Here is an 18059-nt window from a genome sequence, read left to right as displayed (position 1 = left end):
GAGAGATATGTTGATACCAGGTCATGAAAAAAAAAATTAACTTCACATTCCCTTTCTCAGAGTGCCTTATAATTCTATTATTAGAATCAGAATCCGTAGACACTTTGGTTTTACAAAATTGCTCTCAGGTTTCTGTACTTCTTGTAAGTGGCACTAGTGGGAAAGAACCTGCCTGCTAATGCAGGAGATGTAAGAGATGCTGGTTTGATCCCTGGGAGGGGAAGATCTCCTGGAGGAGGAAATGGCACTCCACTCCAGTATTCTTGTCTGGGAAATCCCATGGACAGAGAAGCCTGGCAGGCTAGGTATATAGGGTTGCAAAGAGTTGGACACGACTGAAACAATTCAGCATGCACACCATTTAGTAAGACATCTTGGTGACTGAAGAGAGCTGATAGAAACATTTACATAGCTCCAGTGAACCCTTACCTGAGTACCACAGGATGGTTTAGACTGAAAAGAGCTAACCAACAGGTAACTTGATGCTTTCAGGATCCACTAGGAGAAATAGCCAAAATGAAAAGAATGGAGTCTTATTCATCTTACGTTTCAATTCTTTTGGTTGAGAATATATTTCCTATAAAACAAATGCCTACATGTTGCCTTCTGAAACTATGCAGTCTTCTCACTGCCCCTCCTGCTCCACCAACATTCAACATATCTTTGGATAAAGTTTAAGAGCCTAATATATGAGGAAGAGGTCTTCCCACAGTGGTAAAGAATCCACATGCCAGTGCAGGAGGCACAAGAGATGTGGATTCAACCCCTGGGTCAGGAAGATTCCCTGGAGGAGGAAATGGTAACCCACTGTAGTATTCTTGCCTGGGAAATCCCATGGATGTCCATGGGGTCCCAAAGAGTGGGGCACAAATGACCACAATACATACATGAGAAAGAATGTGTTCTTTTTATCTTTTTTTTCCCCTAAGTTTGCAAACAATTACTTTGCCTCAAGTGTTTTGCTAATGAAATGTTTTTAATTCTCTCCACCTACAAACCTTAGGCTAGCTATTCTTATAGATTAGCTCCTGATCCACCGAAACAAACCCGAGTATTGGGCTGCTGCTGCTGCTAAGTCGCTTCAGCTGTGTCTGACTCCGTGCGACCCCACAGACGGCAGCCCACCAGACTCCCCCGTCCCTGGGATTCTTCAGGCAAGAACACTGGAGTGGGTTGCCACTTTCTTCTCCAATGCATGAAAGTGGAAAGTGAAAGTGAAGTTGCTCAGTCGTGTCCGACTCTTAGCGACCCCATGGACTGCATCCCACCAGGCTTCTCCGTCCATGGTATTTTCCAGGCAAGAGTACTGGAGTGGGGTGCCATTGCCTTCTAGAGCAGGCCTTTGCCTCACTTAGCAAGGTTGTGCTTGCTAATGGTGAGTCCTTGTTTTCTCCTGCTGCTTTCCTTGCTCCTTTATTGCTGAGAGATCTTCAGGTTTCTCTTTGCCTGAATACCTGACAAAGTCATTTGCTGTATTTGCAGGGTTTGCAAACACATGGTTTTGATGCACTTGATCCGTGACTCCCAGCCTAACCTGAACCTTTCTTTTTGTAGTTTGTATCAGCTTGTCTACCTGAGATTTGCTGCCTTCCTCTTCTGATCCCCATACTTCATCCTTTTTTTTTTTTTTTCCTTTTCCAGACCGGGCTCCTGCATTTCTTCACCAGTGTTAGTGATGCCATGAACCCAGGTTCTAATGCAAGCTCTCTGGACTAAGTGAAAAACAGACAACCACCACCACCATGTTAGAATTAACATAAATATGATGAATGTTGTTTTAAGAGACAGAGAAAAGACTGTATCTCTTGGGATAAGATAAAGAAATATTACTCTATGGATTTACCTATTTTGCTACTTTGCTATTTTGTTTTTCATATTTCTTACTAGGCTTGCTTACAGAGCTGCATGTTTTCCCTTCTTCACAGTCCAGATTCCCAAAGGGCTCTAGTGTCACATTTGCCACCTCTGTGGAAAAGCACTAATTAGGTAATTTCCCAACTCCTTTTGTTAGAAACTCATCTGTTATTCTGTCTTCAAATTCCCTGCCTCTGAGGAAATATCTTCAAATCTCTCTTTATCATATGTGCAGTGCCCCTCTTCACTGATCTTTGCATGACTGATTCCAAGAGAATTACAGATGTCAGGAAAGAAAATAGTACCAGTGTAGCAAGGAGAATAATTCTTGTAAATAACCAGTAAATATCCTTCTGGGTATTATGCTCTTGCCTTGAGTTTGCTGCCCTCATTGCAAAAAAAAAAAAATTTAAATTACCCTTTCACTAATTTCACAATTACCTATATTCTGTAAAGAGACTAAGCATCTTTGTTTTTAACTTTAATGCATTTTTAAATTCAAAACAACAAGATGCTTTTTTTAAGGACTTTTTTACTCACTGAATTTTGCTGCACTCTTTAAGTTATTCACATTTTTCTTTCAATTCAATGAATTGACATAATTAAGGGTCCAAAATAAGTCAAACAAAATCTACACCATGTATGCTGCTGCTGCTAAGTCACGTCAGTCATGTCCAACTCTGTGTGACCCCATAGACTGCACCCAACAGGCTCCTCTGTCCCTGGGATTCTCCAGGCAAGAATACTGGAGTGGGTTGCCATTTCCTTCTCTAATGCATGAAAGTGAATAGTGAAAGTGAAGTTGCCCAGTCATGTCTGACTCTTAGTGACCCCATGGACCGCAGCCTACCATGCTCCTCCATCCATGGGATTCTCTAGGCATGAGTACTAGAGTGGGTTGCCATTGCCTTCTCCTACACCATGTATATTTAACTTAAAAGAGGATGTCATTAGTGTTTAATATATAGTCCTTGTCAAGCAGTAGGAAATAATTCCTTTTTAACATAACGCAAGTAATAGACCATGAGCTCTAGTAGGAAACCTTTGAAAGCAGTCATTGCTCAGTCAACACTGAGTCTCCTTCTCTCAGTGGATACAAGTCAGGTCACCGCAGTCTGTCATTGTGGATAAGAATGAAGCCTCTAGCATCAGATTCTCTGGATTTGAATTTTGGCCCTGCCTCCTACTCTGTGACCCTAAGCAAATTATTTAACTTCTCTGTATCTGTTTCCTCCTCTTAACAATGAGCTCCTAGTGTGATTGTGTGGAAAAGATGATGAAAAGTACTTAGAAGAATGCTAACCATACAGTACCCATATTTGATGTGTGGTAATAATAAATCTTTTCAACCAAGGTGCTAGTGGAAGTCAGGTATGTAGAATTTCCCTCATAAAACCAAGGACTCTTGGTCTCCTTTTGCTGTCATAACTGAATTTTCAACCAGCTAATCCTTAGGAACAGATGACCCTAAATACTTCTCTTTGTGTTATGGCTTGAAATGGGGCTTTCCTGGTGGCTCAGTAATAAAGAATCTGCCCACAATGTAGGAGATTTAAGAGACATGGGTTAAGTCCCTGGGTTGGGAAGAAGCCCTGCAGAAGGGCATGGTAACTCATTCCAGTATTCTTGCCTTGAGAATCTCATGCACAGAGGAGCCAGGTGGGCTACAGTCTGTGGTGTCACAAAGAGTCGGACACTCTGAGCACTTACTCATGCATAGCTTGAAATGTGTCCCCCCAAAATTTGTATCTTGAAGTCCTACCCTCTAGTACCCCAGAATGTGACTATAGTTGGAAATGAGGTTTTTATAGAGATAATCAAGTTAAAATAAGATCATCTGGGTGGGCCCTAATCCAAAATGACTGCTGTCTTCATGAAAGGAAAAAAATTGGTGACGCATGCACACGCATCTACACACCAAGGAACACCAAAGAGGGCTGGCAAACTATAAGAAACTAGGAGAGGCATGGAGCAGACACTTCCTCAGAGCTTTCCAAAGAATTCATCCCTGCCAACTGTTTGATCTTGGACTTCTTCTAGTCTCCAGAATTGGGAGACAATTTGTGTTTAAGTCATCTAGTCTGTGGTACTTTGTTACCGCAGCCACAACAAACCAATATACCTTGTTACCATATTTCTCTTACTGTTCATTCTCTACAGTCTGCTCCAGCTACCCTGAGACAGAGGCTGCCCAGTTATACATTTTTATTTTGTAGAAAAGAGCAAAATCTGGGACTGAAAAATGGAGAGTTCTGTTGGAATGGGTAGTATGCACATTTTTCCCCCAAATAACACGCTGAGTCCAGATAAGTGTACAGCTTCAGTATGAGATTAATAATGCTAAAAATTCACTCTATACCAGATAATTTTCAATGCCCTTAGTGATGGCTCAGTTTATACTATTTAAAATAATTTGTTTGGCTTAAATTCAAAAGGTATTGGATTATATCATGAGAAGGTACAGCAATCTCTAGATGTAATACTTTATATGCAGAAATTTAAAAATTAGCCTTAAATAGGTAAACCCTCAGCTCAGTTCAGTTTAGTTGCTCAGTTGTATCGGACTCTTTGTGACCCCATTGACTGCAGCATGCCAGGGCCTCCTTGTCCATTACCAACTCCCAGAGTTTACTCAAACTCATGTCCATCGAGTCGGTGATGCCATACAGCCATTTCATCCTCTGTCGTCCCCTTCTCCTCCTGCCTTCAATCTTTCCCAGCATTTGGGTTTTTTCCAATGAGTCAGTTCTTTGCATCAGGTGGCCAAAGTATTGGAGTTTCAGCTTCAGGATCAGTCCTTCCAATGAACATTCAGAATGGATTTCCCTTAGGATGGACTGGTTAGATCTCCTTGCAGTCCAAGGGACTCAAGAGTCTTCTCCAATAACACAGTTCAAAACCATCAATTCTTTGGCACTCAGCTTTCTTCACAGTCCAACTCTCACATCCATATATGACCTCTGGAAAAATCATAGCCCTGACTAGACGGAACTTTTTTGGCAAAGTAATGTCTCTGATTTTCAATATGCTATCTAGGTTGGTCATAACTTTCCTTCCAAGGAGTAAGCGTCTTTTAATTTCATGGCTGCAATCATCATCTGCAGTGATTTTCAGTTCAGTCCAGTTCAGTCGCTCAGTCGTGTCCGACTCTTTGCGACCCCATGAATCGCAGCACGCCAGGCCTCCCTGTCCATCACCATCTCCCGGAGTTCACTCAGACTCACGTCCATCAAGTCTGTGATGCCATCCAGCCATCTCATCCTCGGTCGTCCCCTTCTCCTCCTGCCCCCAATCCCTCCCAGTATCAGAGTCAATATCAATAAGTATCAATAAGTATCAATAAGTCAACTCTTCTCATGAGGTGGCCAATGAATTGGAGTTTCAGCTTCAGCATCATTCTTCCAAAGAAATCCCAGGGCTGATCTTCAGAATGGTTTGATTGGATCTCTTTGCAGTCCAAGGGACTCTCAAGAGTCTTCTCCAACACCACAGTTTAAAAGCATCAATTCTTCAGGGGTCAGCCTTCTTCACAATCCAACTCTCACATCCATACATGACCACAGGAAAAACCATAGCCTTGACTAGACGGACCTTAGTTGGCAAAGTAATGTCTTTTGAATATACTATCTAGGTTGGTCATAACTTTTCTTCCAAGGAGTAAGCGTCTTTTAATTTCATGGCTGCAATCATCATCTGCAGTGATTCTGGAGCCCCCCAAAATAAAGTCTGACACTGTTTCCACTGTTTCCCCATCTATTTTCCATGAAGTGTTGGGACCGGATGCCATGATCTTCGTTTTCTGAATGTTGAGCTTTAAGCCAACTTTTTCACTCTCCTCTTTCACTTTCATCAAGAGACTTTTTAGCTCCTCTTCACTTTCTGCCATAAGGGCGGTGTCCTCTGCATATCTGAGGTTATTGATATTTCTCCTGGCAATCTTGATTCCAGCTTTTTTTCTTCCAGTCCAGCATTTCTCATGAGGTACTCTGCATATAAGTTAAATAAGCAGGGTGACAATATACAGCCTTGACGTACTCCTTTTCCTATATTCAACCAGTCTGTTGTTTCATGTCCAGTTCTAACTGTTGCTTCCTGACCTGCATATAGGTTTCTCAAGAGGCAGGTTAGGTGGTCTGGTATGCCCATCTCTTCCAGAAATTTCCACAGTTTATTGTGATCCACACAGTCAAAAGCTTTGGCATAGTCAATAAAGCAGAAATAGATGTTTTTCTGGAACTCTCTTGCTTTTTCTATGATCCAGCAGATGTTGGCAATTTGATCTCTTGTTCCTCTGCCTTTTCCAAAACGAGCTTGAACATCAGGAAGTTCACGGTTCACGTATTGCTGAAGTCTGGCTTGGAGAATTTTGAGCATTACTTTACTAGCATGTGAGATGAGTGCAATTGTGCGGTAGTTTGAGCATTCTTTTGCATTGCCTTTCTTTGGAATAGGAATGAAAACTGACCTTTTCCAGTCCTGTGGCCACTGCTGAGTTTTCCAAATTTGCTGGCATATTGAGTGCAGCACTTTCACAGCATCATCTTTCAGGATTTGAAACAGCTCAACTGGAATTCTATCACCTCTGCTAGCTTTGTTCATAGTGATGCTTTCTAAGGCCCGATACTGTTTCCACTGTTTCCCCATCTATTTCCTATGAAGTGATGGGACCAGATGCCATGATCTTTGTTTTCTGAATGTTGAGTTTTAAGCCAACTTTTTCACTTTCCTTTTTCATGTTCATCAAGAGACTCTTTAGTTCTTCACTTTCTGCCATAAGGGTCTTGTCATCTGCATATCTCAGGTTACTGACATTTCTTCCAGCAATCTTGATTCCAGCTTGTGTTTCATCCAGCCCAGCATTTCTCATGATATACTCTGCATATAAATTAAATAAACAAACCCTATTTCAAGTTAATTATAAAGCATGATAAACTTTCATTTTCTTGGAGGGAGGAAATAAAAAAGATCACTTAGCTAACACAAGGGAAAGGGAAAGACAGATGTTTTATTATTAAGGACAGAATGAAACATTTCACTGTCAACTGCCATTGTCAATTATAGAATTTATAAACAGATGCACTTGCTATATAACAACAAAAACTTAGAATAATGTAACCAACACTGCTATAGTCTGTTTTCTGAGGTGACTAGTGATAAGTTGTTATTATTTTCATTTTGTTTTTGTCTTTGTGTTTGTATTTTTATACTTAAAGACATTGATTCTCCACAACCAATACACATCTTCTCCCTTTGGACTCTGAAAACCGTAATTGCTGATTGGTTACATAGGGAAAGAATCAATTTAAATTAACCAGATTATAAACCACATACAGGTTTCCAAACCAAGGGAGCCAACAGTTTAAAACTGCACTCCAAGGAGATTACTAAATCACAGGTACATTAAAATGGTGCAAATAGGTTTAAGAAATATTCAGATTTAGTACAGTTATTATCACACAAGGTATTAATTTGCTCCTCTTATACCGATCCACCCACTGATGTCTGCTAATGATGGAGAAGGGACAATGAGCATTAATAACTTGTTCCTAGGGTCAGTTTGTCTCAATTAAAAGCATTATCTGCCAAAAGTGTGTTTATTTCAAGACTGTACTAGGGCTTTAGAACTATTCTTGCTTGCATGGCAACCATTAGAGGTATATAAGATCCAGGGCTTCAGAGCCCTGAAATAGATGAACTTTGTAATTTTAGTCATCAAAACTTCTCAAAAGTTTTATAAAATGTTCTAAATCACTGCTTTGCTCTTCAGCACTGTTCCTCAACCCATTAGGTTCATTAGCCCTGAAATAGTTTTAAAAGTTTAAATGCCCAGCACTTGCCATAGACCAATTACAGAAGAATTTTTTAGAGGTGTGACATCACCCATGAGCCGGCCCATTAGAGTGCGAGATGTGATGCATGCTCACATTGCCCACAGGCTAGAAATGCCCTCAGGCCATCAACAGGGGGATCATCTGAAAACTTGTTAGGAATACAGACTCTTGGGTGCCACTCCAGACGTACTAAATTGCACTCTGCTCTTTAACATGATCCTGAGGTGGTCTGTATGCACGTTAAAGTTAGAACAAATCTAGATTAGAGGACCTTGTACCAACCTTACCTGAAAATTTCCCATAATCAGAATGCCTTGGAATAGCTATTAATATAATGGATTATTTTTTCTAGCTTGTACTGCTCAGTCCTTTTTACAATTTCCTAGAAATTCAATATTTAAAGGATATTTTCAGATATAAAGGGTCATACACTCTCTAGTATGAAAATATATATATTATAAGGGATATCATCTGAATTTTAAAAAGAGTTGATGTTGACTATATTCAGGGACACTTGGCAGAGAATTGAACTTACTTGTACACCACTGGCTATTTATGAAACACTAAAGCTCTGTATTTTAAACATGAATTTTCTTCTCATATCCCAAGTTAAATATATTTCTTATATTTTACTTATCTATTTGGAGGATATTCTCATTGATATTTATGAAAATATATGAGTGATAAAGACATTAACCACAAGATGAAACCAAGGTGACTGACTTACTGATCAGAAATAGTTTGCAATATGAAAGACTGATTAAATGAAGGTGTGTTTTTTTGGTGGTCAAATTTACTCTGATGTAAGATTTAAGAAGTTGCTGGAGGAATAAAAATGCATTAGGTTCTGAATTATATTTCTAGAAAAATTATTATATAATGAGTTTCTGTAAATAATATTTTAATTCAAAAAGCAATAGAATGGATAAGAGCAATTCATTTTTATAAAGAACATCAAAGTTATGAATAATTAACATAAATTCCATGAAAACTGCAAATGATTCCTGCTGAAAGAAATTAGGCCATATGCAGCTAATTGTATGTATTCATAAGTTCTAGTTAGCATAATTAATAATTTCTAAGAAATGAACTAATTTTTCTGACAGGTAAATAAAATGATAATTTATTGACTATTTCTTCAAAACACTTAATTTTCCTAAAATTAAATGGCCATAGAAAATTTAATGAGTAAGAAAAATACCTATTGATACTCTTCTTGCAATAAAACATTAAATTATAATGAAGTAAAATGTTAAAAGAGAATGTTAAGATTTGTAATTAGAAGATTAAAAATTGCTGGCCACAGTTCTTCCCTCAATGAGGCTCTTAAGTGTGCCCTTTTCCACCTTGCAACCTCACTCTCCCCTAATGTTAAATTACTCTGGCTACTCACATAACTAGGCTTGGTTCTAATACAAAATTAATTTTTTCCTCTCTGTTCATATCCAAAACCATCTTGATTTTGTAGTGCTCCTTGACAGTCTCAAGAATTTTGTCTAATGTAATATCAATATTTTAGCAAGTAATTTTATGCTATTTGGGTGCTTAGAATGTACTAGCACAGCCACAGCCTGGTTTCATAGCCAAAACACATACGTCCCTAAGTTGCTCTCTGTCATTTCTTTCCCTGGCATCAGAGTGCACCTTTGTATCTAACATCTCTCACCCTACATGGCCAAAATTGTGATTTTTGCCTCAGACACTAGCATTACTACTTGGATGAGGATGAATGACCTCTCTACTAGGATAACATGCATGAAAACATGTCCTATGAGAAAAATTGGCCAAATTTCCCACCACCACAGTTCTCCAGATTTAATTATGTAACCTGAGTCTCTGTCACCACAGAGGAGGCTTTTAAAATGAACCCTGTCAGGAAAGGGGTGGTGGTGAGATGAATTGGGAGATTGGGACTGACATATATATTCTACTATGTATACAATAGATAACTAATGGAAACCTACTGTATAGCACAGATAACTCTACCCAATGCTCTGTGGTGACCTAAACTGGAATGAAATAAAAAAAATAGAGTGCATATGTGTGTGTGTGTGTGTGTGTGTGTGTGTCTGTGTGTGTGAGCTTGCTTAGTCACTCAATCATGTCTGACTCTTCAACCCCATGGACTGTATGTAGCTCGCCAGACTCCTCTGCCACTGGGATTCTCCAGGCAAGAATACTAGAGTAGGTTGCCATGCCCTCCTCCAGGGGATCTTCCCAAACAAGGGATCAAACCCAGGTCTCCCGCATTGCAGGCAGATTCTTTACTGTCTGAGCCACCGTATAACTTATTCATTTTGCTACACAGCAGGAGCTAACACATTTTGTAAAGCAACCATGTTAAAAAAGTGTTAGTCACTCAGTCATGTCTGACTTTTTGCGACTCTATTGACTACAGCCTGCCTGGCTCCTCTGTCCATGGAATTCTCCAGGCAAGAATACTGGAGTGGGTAGTCATTCCCTTTTCTGAGGGATCTTTGTGACTCAGGGTTCAAACCCAGGTTTCTGCATTGCAACTGTACTCCAATAAGAATTAATTAAAAACTTAAATAAAATGAACTCTCTCAAAAGATGTTTATATCTCAATCCTGTGAAAGTTATTTTTATGGTAAGAGGAATTTTTCAAATATAATTATATTTTTCAAATCTTTTTAAAGATTTTGAGTTGGGGAGAGTATCCTGAATACTCCAGGTGGACTCAATGTAATCATAAGATTTTTTATAACAGGAAGGTGGAAAATCAGAGTCAGCAGTAAGACACAAGACAACAGAAGCAGGAAATTAAAATATTATAGACTATGAGCTATGGAAAAGTTATGTAAATATGTTATCTCCTAGAAAATCCAAAAACTGATACCTTGACTTAAGTCCCATAAGATTTATTCTGGATTTCCAACCTCCAGAAATATAAAGGAATAAATTTGTATTGTTCTATGCCACCAAGTTTGTAATGATTTGTTACAGCAGCAATGGGAAACTAATACAGACACCCAGGAAGTGGAAATCTCAAGTTAATCAAAGTCAATAGGTGAGAGTGTGTCATTTCAGAGTTGTTTGCATGTTTCTCCAAAGCATTTCAAGTAAGTAGAAATAAATTCTATAAGTAAATCATAGGAGAAAATACAGTGAACCCTCGAACAACACAATTTTGAACTGCATTTGGATTTTATTTTTTCTTCACTTAGATACATGCTTCAGTATACATGATCTGTGGTTGGTTAAATCCATGGATGAAGAGCTGTAGATACAAAATTCTGCCTGTAAAACTGTACAAAGCTTTTAGACTGCATGGAGGTTGGACCTCCAATTCCTTCATTGTTCCAGGGACAACTGTATTTTCAAAAGACTATTGAATAAAGGACTATTATCCAAAATACATAAAAACCCACAAATTCAACAATAGGGAAACAAAAGACTAAGAAAATAAGCTAAAGATCTTAATAGACACCTCACTGAAAAAATATATAGATGGAAAATAAGCATTTGAAACAGATTGATTATATTCTTTGCAGCCAAAGATGTAAAAGCTCTATCAGTTCAGTTCAGTTCAGTCGCTCAGTCGTGTCCAACGCTTTGTGACCCCATGAATTGCAGCATGCCAGGCCTCCCTGCCCATCACCAACTCCCGGAGTTCACTCAGACTCACATCCATCGAGTCAGTGATGCCATCCAGCCATCTCATCCTCTGTCGTCCCCTTCTCCTCCTGCCCCTAGTCCCTCCCAGCATCAAGGTATTTTCCATGATCCAGTGGATGTTGGCAATTTGATCTCTGGTTCCTCTGCCTTTTCTAAAACCAGCTTGAACATCAGGGAGTTCACGGTTCATGTATTGCTGAAGCCTGGCTTGGAGAATTTTGAGCATTACTTTACTAGCGTGTGAGATGAGTGCAATTGTGTGGTAGTTTGAGCATTCTTTGGCATTGCCTTTCTTTGGGATTGGAATGAACACTGACCTTTTCCAGTCCTGTGGCCACTGCTGAATTTTCCAAATTTGCTGGCATATTGAATGCAGCACTTTCACAGCCTCATCTTTCAGGATTTGAAACAGCTCAACTGGAATTCAATCACCTCCACTAGCTTTACAGTGAGCCAAAACAAACCTGGAGCTGACTGTGGCTCAGATCATGAGCTCCTTATTACAAAATTTAGTTTAAATTCAAAAAAAGTAGGGAAAACCACTAAGCCATTCAGGTAAGACCTAAATCACATCCTTAATGATTATGCAGTAGAGGTGATGAATAGATTCAATGGATTAGGTCTGGTAGACAGACCAAAACTGTCACAAGAAAAAGAAATGCAAGAAGACAAAGTCCTTGTCTGAGGAGGCCTTATAAATAGCTGAGAAAAGAAGAGAAGTGAAAGTAAAAGGAGAAAGGGAAAGATATACGCAACTGAATAGAGAATTCCAGAGAATAGAAAGGAGAAATGAGAAAGCCTCTGTATGTGAACACTGAAAAGAAATAAAGGAAAACAATAGAATGAGAAAGACTAGCGATCTCTTCAAGAAAATTGGAAATACATGTCCAAGGTAATATTTTATGCACAGATAAGCACAATAAAAGACAGGAATGGTAATAACCTAATGGAGTGAAAGAAATTAAGAAGAGGTGGCAAGAGTACACAGAAGAACTATGCAAAAAAAGTCTTAATGAACCAGATAATCATGAAGCTGTGGTCACTTACCTGGAGCCAGACATCCTGGAGTCCGAAGTCAAGCAGAGCTTAAGAGCCATTACTACAAACAAAGCTAGTGGAGATGATGGAATTCCAGCTGAACTATTTAAAATCCTAAAAGATGATGCTGTTAAAGTGTTGCCCTCAATACACCAGCAAATATGGAAAACTCAGCAATGGATACAGGACTGGAAAAGATCATTTTTCATTCCAATCCCAAAGAAAGGCAATGCCAAAAACTGTTCAAACTAAGATACAGTTGCACTCTTTTCACATGCTAGCAAGGTAAAGCTCAAATTCTTCAAGTTAGACTTCAATAATACATGAACCGAGAACTTCCAGATGTACAACCTGGATTTAGAAAAGGAAGAGGAATGAGAGATCAAATTGTCAACATCTTCTGGATCATGGAAAAAGCAAGATAATTCCAGAAAAACATCTACTACTGCTTCATTGACTATGCTAAAGTCTTTGACTGTGGATAACAACAATCTATGGAAAATTCTTTAAGAGATGGGAATACCAGACCACCTTACCTGCCTCCTGAGAAATCTGTTTGCAGGCCAAGAACCAACAGTTAGAACTGGACATGGAACAATGGATTGGTTCCACATTGGGAAAGGAGCTTGTCAAGGCTGTATATTGTCACCCTGCTTATTTAAATTATCTGAAGAGTATATCACGTGAAATACCAGATTGGATGAATCCCAAGCTAGAACCAAGATTTCTGGGAGAAATAACAACAACCTCAGGTATGCAGATGATACCATTTTAATGTCAGAAGAGGAACTAAAGAACATCTTGATGAGGGTGAAAGAAGAAAATGGAAAAGCTGGCTGAAAAGTCAACATTCATAAAACAAAGATCATGGCATCTGGCCCCAACACTTCATGGCAAAGAGAAGAGGGAAAGGAGAAGAAGTGACAGATTTTATTTTCTTGGGCTCTAGAATCACTGCCAATGGTGACTGCAGTCATGAAATTAAAGATGCTTGCTCCTTGGAAGGAAAGCTATGACAAACCTAGACAAAATTAAAACAGCAGAAACATCACTTTCTGACAAAGATCCATATAGTCGAGCTATGGTTTTTCTAGTATTCATGTACAGATGTGAGAGTTTGACCATAATGAAAGATGAGTGCTGAAGAACTGATGCTTTTGAACTGTGGTGTCAGAGAAGACTTGAGAGTCCCTTGGACTGCAAGGAGATAAAGCCAGTCAATCATAAAGGAAATCAGTCTGGGTTACTCATTGGAAGGACTGATGCTCAAGCTGAAACTCCAATACTTTGGCCACCTGATGCAAAGAACTGACTCATTAGAAAATACCTTGATACTAGGAAAGATTGAAGGGAGAAGGAGAAGGAAACGATAGAGGATGAGATGGTTGGATGGCATCACTGACTCGATGGACATTAGTTTGAGCAAGCTCCAGCAGTTGGTGTTGGACAGGGAGGTCTGGCATGCTGCAGTCCTTGGGGTCGCAAAGAGTCGGACATGACTGAACGACTCAGCTGAACTGAATTGAATGGAAATCAATCCTGAATATCCATTGGAAGTATTGATGCTGAAGCTGAAGCTTCAATACTTTGGCCACCTGATGGAAACAACCGACTCATGGGAAAAGACCAGATGCGGGAAAGATTTAAGGCAAAAGGAGAGGGGAGGTGGTAGAGGATGAGATGATTTTAGACACCATCACTGACTCAATGGCCATGAGTTTGAGCGAACTATGGGAGATAATGATGGTCTTGGAAGCCTGATGTTCTGCAGTTCATGGGGTCACAAAGACTTGGATTTGACTTAGCACCTGAACACACACATACACTGTGATTGACACCTATTTCTTAACCTAAGCCAAGATATTTAAATGTAAACATCATTCTAGGATTGCTCTTTTATATCTCTTTTATTGTCATTTATGTCCTAGCTACAGCTGTCTGAAACCTCATTTAATTTAGATTTTACAATTAAGTGTTTAGTGAGCACCATATGCTCTACCTTGTATTGGGTGTGGGAAGGCATTATTAATACCTACCCAAATAACACCATAACTTTGAAAGCAAGGTGCTTTGACACTAGATTTTATTTATTTCAATTATTCCTTAAAATATTACTTGACTAAAATCTCAAGATTTCACAGGCTTGATAATTAAAAAAAAAAAAAACTGAGTTTATTTTAAACTTGCAAAGCTTTATTACCACCTTGTCAGTGCTTTTAGTGACACATGACAAGATAATTATGATTTGTGCATCAGCAAAGAGAAAACAAAATTTTAATAGTTACTGCTTCCTTAATCAAAATCAAACGTTACTTCTATTGACTTGATTTTCAAAAAAAAAAAAAAAAGATTAAGGGGAGATGCAAATTAAATCTAACATAATACTCTTAATTGGGAAATAGAATGTAAAAGGAGTCTGAAACTACAAGAAGTATATTTGATTTTTTGAAAATAGGTAGTTTATAGTATACCACTTATATCCCTAGTAATGGGCACTGAGGAGATAATGAACATGATATCTAACATTTGTTGAGAGCCTATTATGTGTTAGTTATTTTATTCAGGGCTTTATTTATTTAAACAGTATAGAACATTATACATGGGTGGTATTCTATGCCTATTTTGAAATAAGTATTTTGAAGTTTAGAAGGAAAGTTTGAATAAATTTATTAAAGTCAATAGGTTTCAAATTGAAGATTTAAATTTAAACACTATTATTCTAAAGCCAGATATTAATCATTATTAGTAATTTCTTCACCATTCTTAATTGATATTTATTTACTTTGACTCATTTTCTCAGTAATTTAACCTTGTTTAGCTGAAAATCTATTCTTTCAGGGGAAAAGTTAAAATCAGAAAATGAGAAAAACATGTGGAAAGTTCACTTCAATAACTTTCTGCTTTATCAGGTGTCAAGTTAATCCTGACATGGTGTCTGATTTTCTAGGGAGCCTGCAAAGAGGATTTTCCTTTCATATCTAATGCCATTGACCTGCTTTGTTGCTTTGCTTTTTTCCTCTCCAGCAGCTTCATGGTCATGCAGAGAGAAAGTCATGCTAAAGATTAGTATTATGTTCCCAAGCCTGACCTTAGTTCCAAAAGAAGAGATGGCCTTAATTTAGGGAAAAAATAGTGACAGTGACTTTACAAATTTGGGAGCTCCTCTGTTAAAGTCTATGAAGAAACTGTGTCAATGAAAAGAGGTAGAAAATAAATATGAATAGATATATACAAAGCAGGGGACTCCTGATAATAGCAGGCCCTCAGAATTGTATAGCCTTAATAAATATAAGATGAAACTATTAATTTTAAATTGTAAATAGTATTTTTCCCATAGAATCCACCTACCTTATATATCTGACAAAACTACTGCACTAGATTCTTTAACAACACAAAAATTAAAATTTATCAATATGTGTTAAATGGGAAAATAAAACTGAATAAAAGTTTAAAAGATGTTTACACTCAATGTCTAAGAAGTCTCTTTTAGCAAAACTAAAAACCACAACTAGTTATTTTTCTAGAAAAATGTGAACTGGAGATGTGATGACCTGTATAAAATACTATTTAAATCCAAATTGTCTGGTCAGCTTTCCTCAGCCTTTCTGGAGTGAGCAACAAGTCTCAATAAAATACAAACTAACTAAGCAACCAAAAACAAGCAAACATGCAAAAATAAAGCAAAAGAAACAAACAAACAAAACCCGTAAGCTCTTTGAGATGTCCAGATAAAACAGTACAACCAGATATGGATAGGTTAAAATCTTAAGAGAATGGAAACACATTAAGGTGCTTCCTAAGGCTCTTCTAGGCCCTTCTATTCCCTTAGGAGATATTCCAGTACACTATACTGGAGACTGAGGTCAATCAAAAAGAGTGCTCACAGTTTGCTGGGCTGGAGAGCCAGAATTTAAAGGAGCTCAACCTAGTATTCTACCTGCAATCATTTGTCAAGGTGACTGCCCACTCCAGCATTCTGTGACCTGAGAAAAGCAAAATGAGCTGGCAAGGTGCTAAGAGTCTGAGGAGGAATTCCTACAGTCGACAAATGAAGATGAGCTGGAGATTGAAGTTCAGAGCATAAAAAATTAGAGAGTCCTATGCAGCAGTCCAGTCTTTCAGCTGAGACCCCTTCACGGATATGCCTCAGGACTAAGGCAAATCAGAGAAAGAACATCCCTTTACAAAGTCTGAAACTCAGCCTTGATTGCGTTAAGATGAGCTGCCAGTATTCTAACTTTAGGAGAAAATCAAATTCTTTCTGGAGGGATATACCTTCATTTGGAGTATTAGTTTTTCATAAAAAATGTTCAAAATTCAAAAACATATATCATCTCACATAGATAGCAGGATTAAATGACCAAAATACGAAAAATGAGTAGAGATAAAATCATAGGAAATCCAGATATTTGAGTTATCAGATTCCACTGGTTTAAAATGACCATAAAAGATATGATCAAGAAAACAGAAAGATGAAAATTTTAATTAGGTAACTGGAATCTATAGATGTGAATCAAATGGATTTTCTCAAACTGAAAAGTATGACATAAATAACAAAAAAGTACAATATAAAAAACAGAGAAAGGAGGAGAGAAAATTAGGGAACTGGGAAAGGACAAAAAAACTATCAAGTTGAAGTACAGAAAGATGTTATAAAAAGATGGAAAAATATAAAAAGCGCACAGTTCAGTTCAGTTCAGTCTCTCAGTCGTGTCCGACTCCTTGTGACCCCATGAATCGCAGCACACCAGGCCTCCCTGTCCATCACCAACTCCTGGAGTTCACTCAGACTCACGTCCATCGAATCAATGATGCCATCCAGCCATCTCATCCTCTGTCGTCCCCTCCTCCTCTGGCCCCCAATCCCTCCCAGCATCAGAGTCTTTTCCAATGAGTCAACTCTTCGCATGAGGTGGCCAAAGTACTGGAGTTTCAGCTTTCGCATCATTCCTTCCAAAGAAATCCCAGGGTTGATCTCCTTCAGAATGGACTGGTTGGATCTCCTTGCAGTCCAAGGGACTCTCAAGAGTCTTCTCCAACACCACAGTTCAAAAGCATCAATTCTTCAGCACTCAGCTTTCTTCACAGTCCAACTCTCACATCCATACATGACCACTGGAAAAATCATAGCCTTGACGAGATGGACCTTTGTTAGCAAAGTAGTGTCTCTGCTTTTCAATATGCTATCTAGGTTGGTCATAACTTTTCTTCCAAGGAGTAAGTGTCTTTTAATTTCATGGCTGCAGTCACCATCTGCAGTGATTTTGGAGCCCCAAAAAATAAAGTCAGCCACTGTTTCCACTGTTTCCCCACCTATTTCCCAGAAAGTGATGGGACTAGATGCCATGATCTTCATTTTCTGAATGTTGAGCTTTAAGCCAACTTTTTCACTCTCCTCTTTCACTTTCATCAAGAGGCTTTTGAGTTCCTCTTCACTTTCTGCCGTAAGGGTGGTGTCATCTGCATATCTGAAGTTATTGATGTTTCTCCCAGCAATCTTAATTCCAGCTTGTGCTTCTTCCAGCCCAGCGTATCTCATGATGCACTCTGCATATAAGTTAAATAAGCAGGGTGACAATATACAGCCTTGATGTTCTCCTTTTCCTATTTAGAACCAGTGTATTGTTCCATATAAAATAAGTTGAAATGCTCTAGCAAACATGTAAATGTAGAGTCACAGAATATCAGTGAAAGAAAGAT

This window comes from Capra hircus, chromosome 2 (assembly GCF_001704415.2).
Source record: "Capra hircus breed San Clemente chromosome 2, ASM170441v1, whole genome shotgun sequence".
Lineage (NCBI taxonomy): Eukaryota > Metazoa > Chordata > Mammalia > Artiodactyla > Bovidae > Capra > Capra hircus.
Note: the sequence above shows the minus strand (reverse complement) of the source record.